At 37.0% G+C, this 16,917-nt stretch overlaps 1 long non-coding RNA gene across 1 annotated transcript; it reads right to left on the bottom strand.

Moving 5' to 3' along the window:
• Window positions 1–6,473: 6,473 nt before the first annotated feature.
• LOC125101009 (uncharacterized) lies at window positions 6,474–16,443 on the bottom strand. The gene is made up of 3 exons (XR_007127730.1): window positions 16,390–16,443; window positions 10,056–10,173; window positions 6,474–9,620 (listed from the first exon to the last, which is right to left on the bottom strand). It is a non-coding gene; the product is annotated as an uncharacterized LOC125101009 (long non-coding RNA).
• Window positions 16,444–16,917: the final 474 nt, after the last annotated feature.

The raw sequence follows: 16,917 nt of genomic DNA, 5'->3' as shown, positions 1-16,917 counted from the left end.
ATTTATAAATATTTGTCTTATAATAAGAATTTTGGATGTCAATTTAAAAATGTGCCAGGAGATTTATATTTTTTCAAAATTCTGTTAGCAAAATTGTTTCACACCACTATATTCGCCAAAAGTGAGGTAATTTTGTGGCACACTGAGCAGGTTATAAGCAAGTTTGGAAAGCATAATATGCTTTGAAGGCTCAGAAGGCCCACTGGAACCACCTGCTCTTCCACCATCCAGAATGCCTGGATATAGTCAGAGGTCTCACTGGTATCTGAAACATTTTATGTGATTTCTCTTTCAAATACTTAATTCACATTTTCACTCAGTTATCAAAGGATGGACAGTATTTCACTAAATCTTATCTGAAATTAATTACTCATTTTAATTTTTAAGCAATACCATCATCACTAACAATGTGTCATTTAGAGATGGGAGCTCTTAAATGGAACAGGACACTCTCCAAGGAGTCCCTAGTCCCAACTTGGCCACTACCAGCTAAATGAATTTAGGCAATTCTGGTAAACTGTGCAATCTCAGTCTTTAAATCTGTAGAAGGAAGAAAATATTTGCTTTTGTACATCACTGGGTTTTTGTAAGAAAAGATGTGTTACTTCTTGCTAAACTAAGATCTATATAAAACTGAAGTTATTTTCATTATTATTATTTGACCAAAAATGATTACTGATTATTTACCATGACTCTAGCACTATGCTAGACACTACCAGGAAATAGAAATATATGATCCAATTTCCATCCTTTAAGGACTGCCAAACTAATTGGAGGACATGAGAGTGAGGAGGATGGACATCTATTGGTATAGTAAGTTGGTATAGTAAGAATAAAATAACATATGATGGTAATCATCAAGTCAGTATGGTACTGGCACAAAAACAGACACACAGATCAATGGAGCAGAATAGAGAGCCCAGAAATTGACCCTCAACTCTATGGCCAACTAATCTTTGACAAAGCAGGAAACAATTTCCGATGGAAAAAAGACAGTCTCTTCAACAAATGGTGATGGAAAAATTGGACAGCCACGTGCGGAATGAAACTGGACCATTTCCTTACACCATGCACAAAAGTAGACTCAAAATGGATGAAAGACCTCAGTGTGAGATAGGAATCCATCAAAATCCTAGAGGAGAACACAAGCAGCAACCTCTTCGACCTCAGCCACAGCAACTTCTTCCTAGAAACATCACCAAAGGCAAAGGAAGCAAGGGCAGAAATGAACTTTTGGGACTTCATCAAGATAAGAAGCTTTTGGGACGCCTGGGTGGCTCAGTTAGTTAAGCAGCTGCCTTCGGCTCAGGTCATGATCCCAGCGTCCTGGGATCGAGTCCCACATCGGGCTCCTTGCTTGGCAGCGAGCCTGCTTCTCCCTCTGCCTTTGCCTGCCACTCTGTCTGCCTGTGCTCACTCTCGCTTCTCTCTCTATGACAAATAAATAAATAAAATCTTTAAAAAAAAAAAAGATAAGAAGCTTTTGCACAGCAAAGGAAACAGTCAACAAAACCAAAAGACAACTGACAGAGTGGGAGAAGATATTTGCAAATGACTTATCAGATAAAGGGCTAGTATCCAAAATCTATAAAGAACTTATCAAACTCAATACCCAAAGAACAAATAATCCAATGAAGAAATGGGCAGAAGACATGAGCAGATATTTCTGCAAAGAAGACATCCAAATAGCCAACAGACACATGAAAAAGTGCTCAACATCACTCAGTATCAGGGAAATAAAAATCAAAACCACAGTGAGATAGCACCTCACACCAGTCAGAATGGCTAAAATTAACCAGTCAGGAAACAACACCTGTTGGTGAGGATGCAGAGAAAGGGTTACCCTCTTACACTGTTGGTGGGAATGCAAGCTGGTGTAGCCACTCTGGAAAACAATACACAGATTCCTCAAAAAGTTGAAAATAGAGCTACCCTACAATCCAGCAATTGTACTACTGGGTATTTACCCCAAAGCTACAAAGGTAGTGATCTGAAGAGGCATGTGCACCCGAATGTTTATAGCAGCAATGTCTACAATAGCAAACTATGGAAAGAATCTAGATGTCCATCAACAGATGAATGGATAAAGAAGATATGGTATACACACACACACACACACACACACACACACACACACACGGAATACTATGCAGCCATCAAAAAATCCATGAAATCTTGCCATTTGCAATGATGTGGATGGAACTAGAGGGTATTAGGCTAAGCAAAATAAGTCAATCAGAGAAAGACAATTATCATATGAGCTCTCTGATATGGGAAATTTGAGAGGCAGGACAGGAAGTTGTGGGGGGAAGCGAGAGAAAAATGAAACAAGATGGGGCCAGGGAGGGAGATAAACCATAGGAGACTCTTAATCTCAGGAAACAAACTGAGGGTTGCTGGAGAGAAAGGGGATGGGAAGGATGGGGTGGCTGGGTGATGGACCTTGGGAAGGGTTTGTGCTATCTTAAGTGCTATGAATTGTGTTAGACTGTTGAATCATAGGCCTGTACTCCTAAAACAAATAATACATTATATGTTAAGAAAAAAAATAAAATACACACTAAATAAAAATTCCATCTCATATGCTGAAAAAAATAGAAACAAGTTTTCTTCATTCTAAATAAAAAAATGAAATGATATGTATTAATTATATGGTAATGAATTAATGTTAAAAACTAATTTCCTGTGACCATAAGGCACAAAGTATTTAAAAACATTATTCTGGATTGTATTATCACTAGAAGTATTATCAGTGCATGTTTAATAAAAAGAAAATAAATATATAAAAATTGTTGATAATTATTGACAAAGAAAGCACAAATTTTATTAGAAATACCCTTACTAATATGATACATAGGGCATGTCTTTTCCCACTCAGTTCATGTATCTTTGGGCAGTGTTTGTTGCTTGGATGAAACAGGATTTGGTACGAATTTTATTTCTTTTTTTTCAAGATTTTATTTGTTTATTTGAGAGAGTGAGAGCATAATGGGGGGGCAGCAGCAGAGGGAGGGGGAGAAGTAGACTCCCTGCTGAGCAGGGAGCCTAATGCAGGGCTAGATCCCAGGACCCTGGGCTCATGACCTGTACCAAAAGCAGATGCATAACTGACTGAGGCACCCAGACGCCCCTATTTCTATTTTTAAATACATAAATTCTGATAAATCTTGTTCATACAAAAAAAATATGAGAATGGAAGAAGTTTGTTATAGCAGTATTACTCAGTATATTATTATAGAAATATTCACTCAGTTCTTTTATTTTTTTTTTCTGTAGTAAATGCAAAAATTTACATGGTGAACTTTCATCAAGATTAATTTTAATGATCTAGCAGCTGACAAATTGATTTTGGTCTTCCAATTTTGCCAAAAGCAAAGAATTTACAACTACCTGATTTACGAAATGTTTTGCTACACTGTCATTAGAAAAATACATTTTATTAGTACTAATGCAGATATTTGAAAAAGTTTCTTTGTTTGGTGTTCCAGAAGTTTTGACATTTGTGGTAATATTCTGGGTAGGTAAAGACTTCTGTCTGTCCTTTATAAAGAGGGAGGAGATTATGAAAGAGCACTACAGGCATATTCTCAGGAAGATCAGTATTACTAAACAGAATGTATGGAAATTGAGAGTTTGGGAATGTAATTATCTGTAAAGCCATTTGAACATGACTGGATTAATGGACCTTAACTGTGGGAGTTGAATGAAACACCCTGATAAATACAATCAGGAAAATGTTGATCACAATTTGCCACCATTCACGTTTCTTAATTATTGTTAATTGTTCCAGTGTAGAGGAAAGTTCTGAAAATGGCCAAATACAATGGTTTTTCATTGATGTCTCAGGAAATTGCTAAGTCAGTAGGAGAAAATAAGATATGTCTTCAGCTATTGTCATTTGAAGATGTTTTGCTTATATTTTGAAACTAGAAATCTAGCGTTTGTTGAGGGAAAAATGGTTTGCATTTTTTGCAGGGATAAATAGTATGAGGTTGACGAGATTATGAAATAGACAATGTTGATTTTTGGTGATTTCACACATCCTCCTTCAGCATATGTTCTTCTTTTCTCAGATTCTTCAGTTCAACTCTTGAGTTGCTACAGTGATCCACCCACCCCCAACCCTTACCCCTATGTCCATGCAACTGAATTTTAAGGGGAAATTCCTGGAGAGCCTAAATGCTTAAAGACGCTAAGAATGCAAGATAGAGAAGAATAGTGACAGGCAGTTCTTTTGTAGTAAAATGCTACTGCCTCCATCCTACTTCACAGATAATGCTACTTATCTCCTTCTTCCATGGGCAGCTCTGTGCAACTGGGGAGGATAAGGGGCAATGCTCGTTTCTGTTTGCTGGGCCAGTGTCTATTCTGTAGACTAAGTAGTATTTTTGTAAGCCAAATGTCCTCTTTAGAGTGATTTCCAAGACTGGGTTATTTATTTATTTATTTATCTATTTATCTATTTATTTATTTATATTTTTAAGGTTTTTATTTATTTATTTGGCAGAGAGAGAGAGATATCACAAGTAGGCAGAGAGGCAGGCAGAGAGAGAGGGGAAGCAGGCTCTCCGCTGAGTGGAGAGCCTGATGCAGGGCTTGATCCCAGGACGCTGAGATCATGACCTGTGCCAAAGGCAGAAGCTTAACCCACTGAGCCACCCAGGCACCCCAAGACTTATTTATTTAGGGTTATTTAGATCAGATTCACGAGATACAAATATTGCATATCATATGAAACTGAAGACCATGACCAGTTACTGACCTCCCAGAATGTGGTGCCAAAAGATTAACGAATCGAAGAAATTTCAGTTTCTGACACCAATTTGACTTTAAAAAGGAGTTGTAAGTACTGGTAGTGGTAAATAGGCAAAATACTATTGCCTGTAAGTCTAAATGAACAAAATGACAGGAGCAGACTGAATATAAATAGATGAAAGTTTTCTATAGGGCTAAGATAAAGCACAGAGCAAAGCTAGCTCTTCATTTATGATAATAGCATTTGGTTTGGGTTCATTGATTTGAAAAGAATAAGTATATTTGTGTATTTTCATAAATCTTCCATGCTGTCTTATTTTTAATCAAAGCCTATACATCAGTTTAAAAAGAAATAATATTCTTGAGTCTGTATTGCTCCCCACTTCTGTAGTCAACAAGACACTACCCTATAATTTCTTTTTAATGAGGCCAGTATTTTGTTGAAGAAACAAAACCATTCTGAGCAAGTCTATAAGTAGATGTTAAGCTGTTGTGTTCTATATTCTAAGGAAATTTCCAGCACAGTAAGCTGTAGCCATCATGGTATACCTGTGAGCCAGTCATCAGAGTATTTCTATATTGCTCATGAAATCTTAGCATATTTTATGTCCTGTACAGTGTATAAGATAAAATTATATCAAAATTAAATCTTACATGTTCCTCTATGGGATTATTCCAGAGTAACCCCCTTAAAGCATATCATTAATGCATACATTATAGAACTTCTGCAGTTATAGGACCTGAGGAGATCTTCAGTCTATACTTCAAAAAGATTTAGAGATCTAGAGATTTCTCAAAGACTGCATCATGACTTGGTTCCAGAGCTACGACTGGACTCCCAATTCAGTACTCCTCCCACTATTCCAGCTGGCCTCCCAAGACAGCCCACTGGCCATGTGTGCACACACACAGGAGTTGCACCAGAAAAGCAGGAGATAATAGTTAAAGACCTTCCATTTATCCTTCCAGAGCCATCGGAGAGTATTTGGCTTCAGCCATTAAATCAAAGTAAAGTTAGAAACATCAGGGTATTTATTCTTTACACTGATGACCAGATTTAGACTAGTCTGAGATTTAGGATGTTTGGTGAACTATAACATCAATGGTATTTCCCTTTATATTTTAAGAGAGATAGGTCAAAGAAATGCTGGAATGCAGCAGAAATCCACTGGTCAGGATCCAAGTATAGAGACAAACGGAGCAACTCTGAATGAGCTGAATGTGTTTGCTTTGACATTTGCAACTTTGAAAACCCTATTTATACCAGAAGATGCTCTGACTGAAGTTAGGTGAGAGTTTTGGAGCTCTACCTGCATGTCTTCTCATTTGCTCTGAGTAGCTTCAGAGATCTCTGGGCTTCTACAAAAACACCACTTGGAAACCCCAGGGCTAGTAAGTTGACTTTCAAAGAAATCTGCTTAAAAGTACAGAACTATCATTTTATTTCCTTATGCTTTCTTTAACTCAAAAAATATTTATATAGAGTGGTAATTTATGATGTGATATGATGTGTAAAATCTTGAGATAATTAACATGAATGATTAGTATTAATATTGAGCTGGTTCCTCAGTAACAGGTATTTTTACATATCAGTTATTGAATAGCAGAGTGGACTTTACCAAGTGTTTTCATATATATGACTCACCTTGATCTTTAAATGTCTTTATATATCTATGATCTTTATATATCTTTATAACAATATGGCAAAACACATTTTAAATATTCATTTTGCAGGTGAAGCAGCTGAGCCTCAGAAAAACTGACTTATACAAAGCTACATAACTACAGTCCAGAAATCAGCATCTCAACCTAAGGCTTCTGACCTCAAGTCTAGGCTTTTTGGACAATTTTCTTATGGGGAATTAACTACATGAGTTTGCCCTTTGTCTTGGTACAGTTTGTGAAATTGCTAGAATAATTTGTAGTCAAGAAATTAATTAAATCCAAGTTTGGTTTAGAAAGTGCTGAAAAGCATGGCTTTGGTTTCCACTGGACCTCACTTACTAAGCTAATTTTCCATTGGGAATTAAAATCTCCATGCTGATTATGACTGAAACTAAGCATGCTTAATTGTAACTCAGAATCCTAGATTGTTTTTATTAGTATTTGCTTCAAGATTCACTTTTCTTATTGAAGCATATTAGTGTCTGTGGGTCCCATAATCAGAGGCATCTCTAGAAGATTGAAGAAATTTTCCCTAAATTTCACTCTCTATTCTTTGTGCACTGGTGGGAGGGAAATGACTCAAGGAGGAAGGTGATAGGGATGTCATCCTGCCTGGAGATGCACAAAAAGACTTACAGTTTTGTGAACATAACTAATCCACAGGTTCATTGTTTCATGCCAAAAGGGACAGAATTTCTCTCATTTCACTCTTAAGCGGCCCTTTTGTTACATCATTTTAAAGTTCATCACTGTGTGTGTGTCCATTTTAATCAAACTTTACTTCATCAGAGTAACGGATTTGGGAATAGAACAGTAATTGTACACTTAGATTTCTTCCGAAGCCCTGTCCCTCTTGGGGAAAAAGTTGTTGCTGAGAGTCACCAGCATGAGTCTTTTATTTGTTTTCACAGAACGTATAGGTGTGCGCTGTACTGTGAACTGAGCAAAAAGAGCGGCACACAACACAAAACCAGTCATCTGGTGGGGAAAGAAAAACCAAGAGCTAGGGAAAGTGGCAGTGAGATTTTGGCTGTTTTCTTTTTAAGACCATGTCTTGTCTGCCTTAAAATATGACATTGGAGAATTTTTGGCTCCAGTTAATAAGTCTGTTGAGATTTTGGGAATCATTTCCATTTGGGGAATCATTTTGACCTGATAGGCAGCTACATACTTGTCTTACTTGGCTGTAAAGTCATTCATCTCCTCTCTTTACTCTTCCACTCTGATTTTCTCACTATATGGTTAGAATTTGAAATATTTGATATGCTTAGGTCTCTGGGGTCTCTCCTATGTGAGTTCATAATTAGCACCTGAGTTTTCAACCCTGAAGCTAGTAGATATCAGCCAAGGTCTCCTGAGGCCACTGCAAACCCTAACACCCAGATAGTATTTCAGCCATGTATTTGGTCTTTCTTTACTTTCTTAGTTCTCCTTGATGTTTAAGGCCAGTGAGATGCTAGTCAGGTTCACCTCTCTAGGTATTCAGAAAAGTGTGTTCAGTGCTATATTTGAACATTATCCAAATACACATATTTTTTCTCCCCAGGCCAGTCTACAAGAACTTTAGCAATATATTCTGCACATATTTTTGAGGAGATTTTGACAAGAGAAAACCAGTTTGGTTTTTGGATTGAATTTATTGCCTTTCTCATTAAGCAGTAGTAAAAACGAAGTCTCATATTATTCATTTGTGCAGTGGCTGGTGCAGCTTTTGATGTTTTCTAGTTTGTGGGGTGGTGAGGAGTGGCATAGTAGAATTAGAATGGTTAAGTAGTTAGATTGAGATACAATTATGAACAACAGTGAATATAAGCTTTACAGTTCTCATCACCCCCATTCAATCCACTCTGTAGGCAAGGCAAAGTACCATCTCTATTTACACTTATACATTGTTTAGTCAGGATTTGAATCCAGGTCTGGTGACTCCAAATTCTGTCTTTTCAATAAGCCATTTTGGCCAAGCCCCTACTAAACTGGAAAGTGAGTAGGACCTCTTAAGTGATAAATTGAACAATTTTTCTTTCTGAGAACTACAAATATTTTGAGATGTACTATGTATTATTTAACTTTGTTTTCCCAGCAGTTCTTAGCATAATGCTAGACTTATAGTAGATGGCCAATCACTGAATTGAATTGAATTTGTATATAAGTATTCTAAACTTCTCTTGAATGAAAGTCTTAGCTAGAACTTTCTGCTTTTGTAACCTGCATTTTAGATCATTCCAGTCTATTTTTACCTTTATAAGTGTTATTGTATGTTATAATTTTACTCCCAGATCCTAAACTTCAGCTCCCATGCTCTCTAATAAGATTCTCCTTTGCACATGGTAGAGGATTCCTTCTCAAATATATTTGTGTAGAACTTATCCCATATGTGTGTCGTTGTTGTTTTTTTTCTCTCCCTATTCTCCATTCCAAACAAAACTGAAACAAAGAAAATTATGCCTTGTTTGGCAAATGGTCTTTGTTATCAGGTTTCATTTCTTGAAGCACCAATACAAGGAATAGACACTTGGGTCTTCCTGTGAAAACTTTGGAGTGACTATATCCTATTTCTCACACTTGTTCTTGGCTAGGGAGATGATAACATCTTTTTTCAGTGTTCTTTATTTTTTACCTCTACTTGAAGTTGGCAAAAAAGGAAACTATATGGTTGGTCTGGAAAGAAAATTGGAGATCATTTGATGCTGACCTGATGTTAACTGAGGACAGGGCTGAATTTAAGCAGCAGAACTGGATTATACTGATTACTCTTCACTTTCCAGCTTTGAATCATGTTGACATTCACAAGACCTGTGTGGGGCCAATTTTGTGTCAGAAAATCTTAATTTCCAAAAGATGTACAGAGATACATCTATGGAGATAATTACATAACTGATGGTTCACCTTCCTCCTTGTACTGTGAGAGAACAGTCCTAAAGGACAAGCTGCATCAGTCATCATTGGAAAAGCCTCTTATACCCTGCCCTGTGTTGGAAAGGCCCCTGCTATGTGCTCTGCCCATATCAAATGTTCCTAGTGAGGAATCCACCATTTCTCTTGGAAGCCCTTCCAATTCTGTGTCCATCACAACTTTTTCCAGACAGAGAGGCTTGGTTTTTTTTGCAGCTGTGTTTGGCCAGATGGTCCCATGGGGTCTTTCTTATAGGCTCATCCCCATCATGTCCAATTATGTGCAGGCCACAAACCTCTGATTTAGACTGGGGAGAAGAAAATGGAAAATGTTGTCTGTTAGCTTAAAGATTCATGTTTTAGTGTTACATTTTTGCTCTTAGTTAAGCCTCTGGGATCCCTGTCACTTGTTCCTTTCAGATAATAGATACCAAACATAATGGCATCTAGCTCTACTTTGTATCAACATTTATTTCCTCAGTGACAAACTGCTACCTCTAAGACCCAGTCCTAAGTCTTCACAACTGTGGTTACATCATCATGGGGATCCAGTGTCATAAGTGACATGAGACACTCACTTGACCAGTATACCAAATGTTCTTGGCCTCGTTTTTAAGCAGTGCTCTATTGGAAAATCATCTATAATTTTTTTGGCTGCTGTCATTCCTGGGTTTCTGCTTTCCATAACCTCTCATTCCTATTAAACAGCTGTGCTTCTGATTAGTTTTCTCTAGAGGTATTACCTTTTCAGCACTCTGCACGAGGAAACTTTTGAAATAATGGGAACAATGGACCCATCCTTGCTTTGTTAAAGCCAGTTAGTCTGCTGTGGTTCAGAAAAATGCTGGAAGAGTTCTGAAACTAAACAAAAATAAGAATTCACTTAGACTTTCTTAAAACAAATCTGGGTATTGACATCATGAAAATTGTGATTATCCATTTGGAGTATGAAATAATCTCATATTTACTTCTATATATTTCTTTTTCTATTTTTCATATATTTTGAGAAACAAATATTTACTTATCAGTAACACATGTCAGTTCTCTGAAGAGTTGAGCAGAGAACACTAGTTGTTAAAGGTAACTGTACATAACTACTTTTGACATATTTTCCTGGACCATCAAGTTTACATCAGATTCCATTTTTACACACTCTCATTGAATGGCATTTCCTTCATAATACTTATCATTCATTTTTTTAAAAAATAAAAACTACCTTATAAATTTCTTCTTAATGAGAGTATAGCATGGCTGTTAATAAATTAAAATCTTTTAATTTCACAAATACTACTTTCTCTCCAGGAATCTCGACGAGGTAGAATATTTATATTCTAACATTTGAATTGCAAGAATAAAACACTACTTAAAGAAATGTTGACATGCAATTATAGGAAATTTTATGAATTTGCTAAAAGATCTTCCTTTCTGTGGATTTATACCAGGATTGTATGCTTAGCCCGTACTTCTACAACCAAAAAAATACCAAGTTCTTTTGATGAAGATATGACTGACCCACAATTGATTGATTACACTAAGTGTATAGAGGTAAAAATAAGGAATGATGTACTTTCTGATTATTATGAAATGTTTTGGGGAGAAGGTGGAGTTTGAGGTAGATCCTGAGAATTGACTAGGATTTAGTATTGTATAAAGAAGGCAACCTAACACTAGTGGAAACCCAGAGGAGGGAAAGAGTTGTATGGGTTTAGAAGAGAACAAGATTTCTGACTTATGAAGGGTTGGGTAAGAGTTTGTGTATCTAATACATGGCAGGGGCTTGTTAACTATTTTTTGAATGACTAGATGATTCCAAAATCATAAATTCCCCTTTTCCAAAATTAAATTCTTTGTTCCCTGCTACAAATGATCTTTTTAGTCAATTTTTTTTTCAACCATGGCTATACATAGCTATAATCTATTCATTAGAGTATATTGTCAGGTCAGGAAATTTTTATAGTTTAGTTAGTTCTTGTTTTTCCATTAGAAACTCATGTTAAGGCATTATTCTTCACAGTGCTAGCTCAGGAACAGTCAGTTTTGCCTTTACTTTTGAAGGCTGTTGTTTAGTAAGTTTAAGTTAAACCTCCTGGATCCTTCATTTTCAAAATACAAACGTGAATTCTGTTAACTGAGCCTACCTAAAATGCCCAGTTACCAAGTGTCAGTTTGAACTAACTCCAGATTTTTGGACTATCAGCCCTGTTATCCTTTCTGTGTTTTCCATAGATTTTCAGTTGCTTTTTGTATTAGCCTTTTTTTGGTCAAAACACAGAGTTCCCCCACCTCTAACCCCCACCACCATGCACAGACACGATGCCAGGAAGGAAGAAGTATGATTCATAAGAAAATAAAAAAAGAATGTCTTGAATATTGGGATGAAATGACTGCTCTTCTCATCTAACAGAATTCTCATTTCCTGCTCAGAACCATTTCTTCATTGAAATAGCAACAACTGTAATTCTATCTAGGGATGTGTGAGTATGTGGAGGCAGTGGGATGTTGGGGAGGAGTAGAAAAAAGAGGATATGAAGCTCTTGTCATTTCTGGTTTGTGAATCATTCTTTTGGTTATGGTGGTTGGAAGGGGTAAGAATCTTTGGACCTCTGTGGTGCTTGTGGTGGTGATGGGAAGTATTGGAGTGCTGAGCCAGTACAGCACACTAGATCAGAGCTCTTTTGTTGTGGAAATAACATTAATAAATAATGAAAGGCAACTAGGTGTGGGAGACCAGTGGAGTGTGGGAGACCAGTGTAGTAATCATGGGTTTCACTTTCTCATCCCATGCGATTCTTCTTTATACACGTAGTCCTGAATTAGGTATTTTAGCTTCCATGTGAAACTAGTGAAATTTGAGATGCTTTGATTTGTCAGAAAGGAAGTAGGGAGAGGTGAAAAAAGGGATAAATGATACATAAAAATGGTATCCTAAGTACTATGTTCAAATTTTCCAAATATTCATTTGCCTTTAAAAGATTTATTTGTATACTTAATAAAAGTAGATCTTTGACTTGGAAGACATTTGTAAATAATAGAGATTTGTTTTATCATGAGCTAAGATGGACTTTTGGTATTTCAAATGACTAATTGCTTTGAGTTGCTTAAAAAAATTATTTTCTTGGGCACCTGGGTGGCTCAGTCATTAAGTGTCTGCCTTCGGCTCAGGTCATGATCCCAGGATCCTGGAATCAATTCCCACATCAGGCTCCCTGCTCTGTGGGAAGCCCACCTCTCCCTCTCTCACTCCCACTGCTTATGTTCCCTCTCTCGCTATGTCTCTATCAAATAAATAAATAAAATCTTTAAAAAAAATTATTTTCTTGCTTCTGTGATTTTCTCATGACAAAACTTGAGGGAAGTAGTAGAAGTAGTATCTCTCTGCCAAATTTTAATAATTTACTAAAAACAATTTTTTCATAGAGCTCCTTTCCCCTTATCTATAAGAATAAAATTAAAATTTAAAAATCCTGGCATTTTAGAATGTGAAAAATAACATCAACTTAATATCAGTATATAAAATATAAAAAATTTTGGAAATGTAGTATTTACAGGTGCTCTGCATTTCAGTTATACATGATCCGAATTCAATATTTATACTACTATACTTACAGTTTGATTTTGGATTTATGTAAATTTCTTCACCTTTCATATGTCATTAAAAAGATACTCTGGCTGGGGCACCTGGGTGGCTCAGTGGGTTAAGCCTCTGCCTTTGGCTTGGGTCATGATCTCAGGGTCCTGAGATCAAGTCCTGCATTGGCTCTCCGCTCAGTGGGGGAGTCTGTTTCCTCCTCTCTCTCTCTCTGCCTGCCTCTCTGCCTACTTGTGATCTCTCTCTGTCAAATAAATAAATAAATTCTTAAAAATATATATATACTCTGGCTTTCTAGTCCCTAATAGTCCCTGATAATAGTCCTCTTCCTCCTAGGAAATGTGATCCAGGCCCTTATTGATAAGGTCCAAATCTGAGTCACTAATCTACATTCCCAGAAGCTGTGCTTTCAGGTGGCTCTTTATACTTCTTTACCTCTAGACCAAGTTGATCAGAAATGGAATCCTTCAAGTGAGTAGTTCATGTTTGAGAATTCTTCCAACTGTAGTTATGACTCTCTTTTTTAATCTAAAAATACAATTAAATCTCCTTTGGCCATATATAAGACCAGATATCCAATTCAACAACAAATAAAAGGGTTGGCATATCAGGTACCAAATTAGTGCCACATGTAATTTTGGATTTTCTAGGAGAGAAAGAAGTATGCAAATCCTTAATATCACTCACATTAATGGGTTGCCAGGTAGTATATAAGACAATTATCATTCTTATTAAGCAATGAATATATATTATGAAAATTCTTTTCCCACTTTTCCCATTTATAAAAATGTCCTGTTAAAAGCATTAGTCAAAACTGCTTTCTAATGTTTATGATGTAATATGGTTTATAAAAGCACCCCTTGTGTTATGGTCACAATAAAACTTTACTTCGTTTCTTGTTTTAGCTAATATATTCAAAAATTTTATCTTTAAAAACATAATTTTTCATTTGTACAGTGATATGACTTTCTTTTACATGGTTCATTCTTTTATTGACTTTAGTATTTGCAAAAATAAATTAATTCATATATTACATTTTGATAAAGTATAGCTATACCAGTAAAAATGTAAGATTCTTACAAGATATTTATGAATCTTGAAATCAGTATAGATTTGATTCAGGTGCAGAAATAGCAATTTAATACCTGCTATCATGTCTGAAATTGTGTTAAACAAAATCTTTCTTTTCTTTTTTATTGCCTCCTTCTGGAGAGTATTGAGTTCCATGAGAGTGGGAGAGTTCCAGTTTCTTTTTTTTTTTTTTGTCTTTCAGCTGCTGGATTCCTAGCTTCTAGAATATTTCATGGTACTTAGTGAGCTATCTATATATATTTGCTGAATGAATTCACTTATTTAAAAAAATGTTTATCAAGGGTCAGTCATGTGCCAAATATCTAGGCACTGGAGAAAAAGCAGTGAATGAGCCAAAGTTCTGGGTTTTGGGAGTTTACTTTCAAGTGGGAAGAGATACATCATAACAAACAAATATGTAATATGTCTGGTGTTGATAAGTGCTAAGAAGAAAACTAAAGCAGGACAAGGGATAGTGTAGGTTGGGGAGAGAATTGCTGTCTCAGCTAGGGAATTGAGTGGAAGGCCTCTCTGAGAAGGTGAGTAATGAGTGAATGTTACTACCCTTGTGCCATTGCTACAGGGAAAACCAAAGAAAATGCGAACAACCTGGTTTTTTACCATAAAGTGGCTATAATCTAAGACAGAATCAGACATCTTACATATCGTATGCATAATGTACAAAGATAGGGTCGTGCATACAATGTGATGGAACCAATACTTGGAGAATGGAGCATAACCAGATATTTTTAGGAAACTAAGTATATGGTGCTGGTGTGGGGGACAAGTATAGATAGGTTGAAAACATAGAACTGAGTCTAGGCTTTTAAGATTCTTCCGGATTATGCACTTTGAGCTTCAGCCAGTAGGCAGTGGGAAATTGGTGGTGGGTTTTTATACCTGAAAAGGGAACACTCAGATTTGTATTCTAGAAAAATATCTTTGGTAGCTCAAAGGAGGCTGGATTAGGGGGACTGGGATTGGGTGAGCTGTTGTTTTAAAAGAATGTATAATCAAATAATACTTGAAATAACAGACAATCAGTTGGGATAAGCCCTTTTTTCAGGCAAAAAAAAAAAAGGGGGGGCTTACCAAGGTTATTTTTAAGGGTTTATTTATTTTTAGAGAGAGAGAGAAAGTCGAAGAAGGGCAGAGAGAGAGGGAGTGGGAGAGTCTTAAGGAGTCTCCACACCTAGTGCAGAACCTGACGTGGGGCTCCAACTGACAACCTTGAAATCAAGACCTGAGCCAAAACCAAGAGTTGGACACTTAACTGACTGTACCACTCAGGTGCCCCTTCGAAGGTTTTTTTTTTTTTTTTAAAGAATTTATTAATTTTTTGACAGAGATCACAAGTAGGCAGAGAGGCAGGCAGAGAGAGAGGGGGAAGCTGGCTCTCCACTGAGCAGAGAGCCTGATGTGGGGCTCAATCCCAGGACCCTGGGATCGTGACCTGAGCCAAAGGCAGAGGCTTTAACCCACTGAGCCACCCAGGTGCCCCAAGGTTATTTTTAATGGTAGAACTGGATTCTATATAAAGTCATAAGGAAAAAAAGTAAATCATGTTTGATGGTAAAAATTCTAGCTGAGATACTCCAATCAAGAAAAAGGTAGGAGTAAAGATTTATAATCTTGTAATTATAGAATAATTATAATTTATGCAAGGGAAACACCCAAAACACTTGTTTTTCCCATTTTAATCCACATGGTGTCATTTTTCACATGTGTTTTCTGAGAGAAGTTATTTTTCATTCACAGGCAGTAGTGGTGACTCACTTTATCCCTTTTGGGTATTAGAGGCTCTGATTTCATTCAGGAGATTTTCTGATTCAACAGTGTATTAGATATTGTTGTCTAGTTGGAATTTGCCTGGGGGAAAATGCTTTAATGTATCAGCATTGCTTATACCACCCTCACGTATACAATTTAGTTAACAAAAACTCAACTTGATGAGGAATTTATATTCATTTCCTAAGACTTTCATAACAAAGTGCCTAAAACAACAGATTTTTTTGTTTGTTTGTTTCACAGTTCTGGAAGCTAGATGTTTAAGATCAGGATATAGGCAGGGTTGGTTCCTTTTGAGGGCAGTGAGGAAAAGATCTGTCCAAGCCTCTGTTCTTGGCTTGCAGATAACTGTCTTCTCCCTGTGTCTTCACAGGTCTTACCTCTGTATGTGTGTTTGTCTGAATTTCCTCTGCTTACAGTTACACCAGTCATATTGGATTAGGGATCCTTCTAATGACCTCATATTAACTTGATTACCTCTCTCTTAGAGATCCTGTCTCCAAAGATGGTCACATTCCAAGGTGGTTAGGGGGGTTAGAGTTTCAACATATAAAGTTTGGGGAGATACAGAGAGAGAGAGAGAGTATGAGCACGGGGAGAGGCAGAGGGAGAGGGAGAAGAAGACTCACTGCTGAGCCAGGAGCCTAATGTGGGGCTCCATTCTAGGATGCCAGGATCATGACCAGAGCTGAAGGCAGACACTTAAACATCTTAGCCACCCAGGCACCCCTTGCAGTCATTTTAGAGTAATTGTATATAGACACTGTGGTCTGACAACTATGAGAACTTTGGTAACGAACAGCTTGCAACTGAGTCCCCTTATGAAACTGTTCTTAGCTAAAGAGATCCACCTTGATGAAGTTCATACCCTCTTCCCTGGGGCATCCTATACCTAATGACTGGTTGATGCAATGGTATAAAGTTCTGCCCTGCTTGCCTCAAATTCAAGACAGCCCCTTAAGGCCGTGTCAGCTTCAGAGCAACTTGTGTCATCAGCTGATTTCTTTGTTATGACAGCACTGCAGGCCCAGTCTCCACCGAACTCTACTTTCTCATTCCTCACAAGTGGTGGCCTCTCATAAACTTTTTGAGGAATTCAACTGTACCTATCTCTCTGTATCTCTCTGTCTCAAATAAATAAAATCCTTTAAAAAAAT

This window comes from Lutra lutra, chromosome 5, assembly GCF_902655055.1.
Source record: "Lutra lutra chromosome 5, mLutLut1.2, whole genome shotgun sequence".
Classification (NCBI taxonomy): Eukaryota; Metazoa; Chordata; class Mammalia; order Carnivora; family Mustelidae; genus Lutra; species Lutra lutra.
The sequence above is the reverse complement of the archived record's forward strand: the minus strand, read 5'-3'. Positions and strand labels throughout refer to the sequence as shown.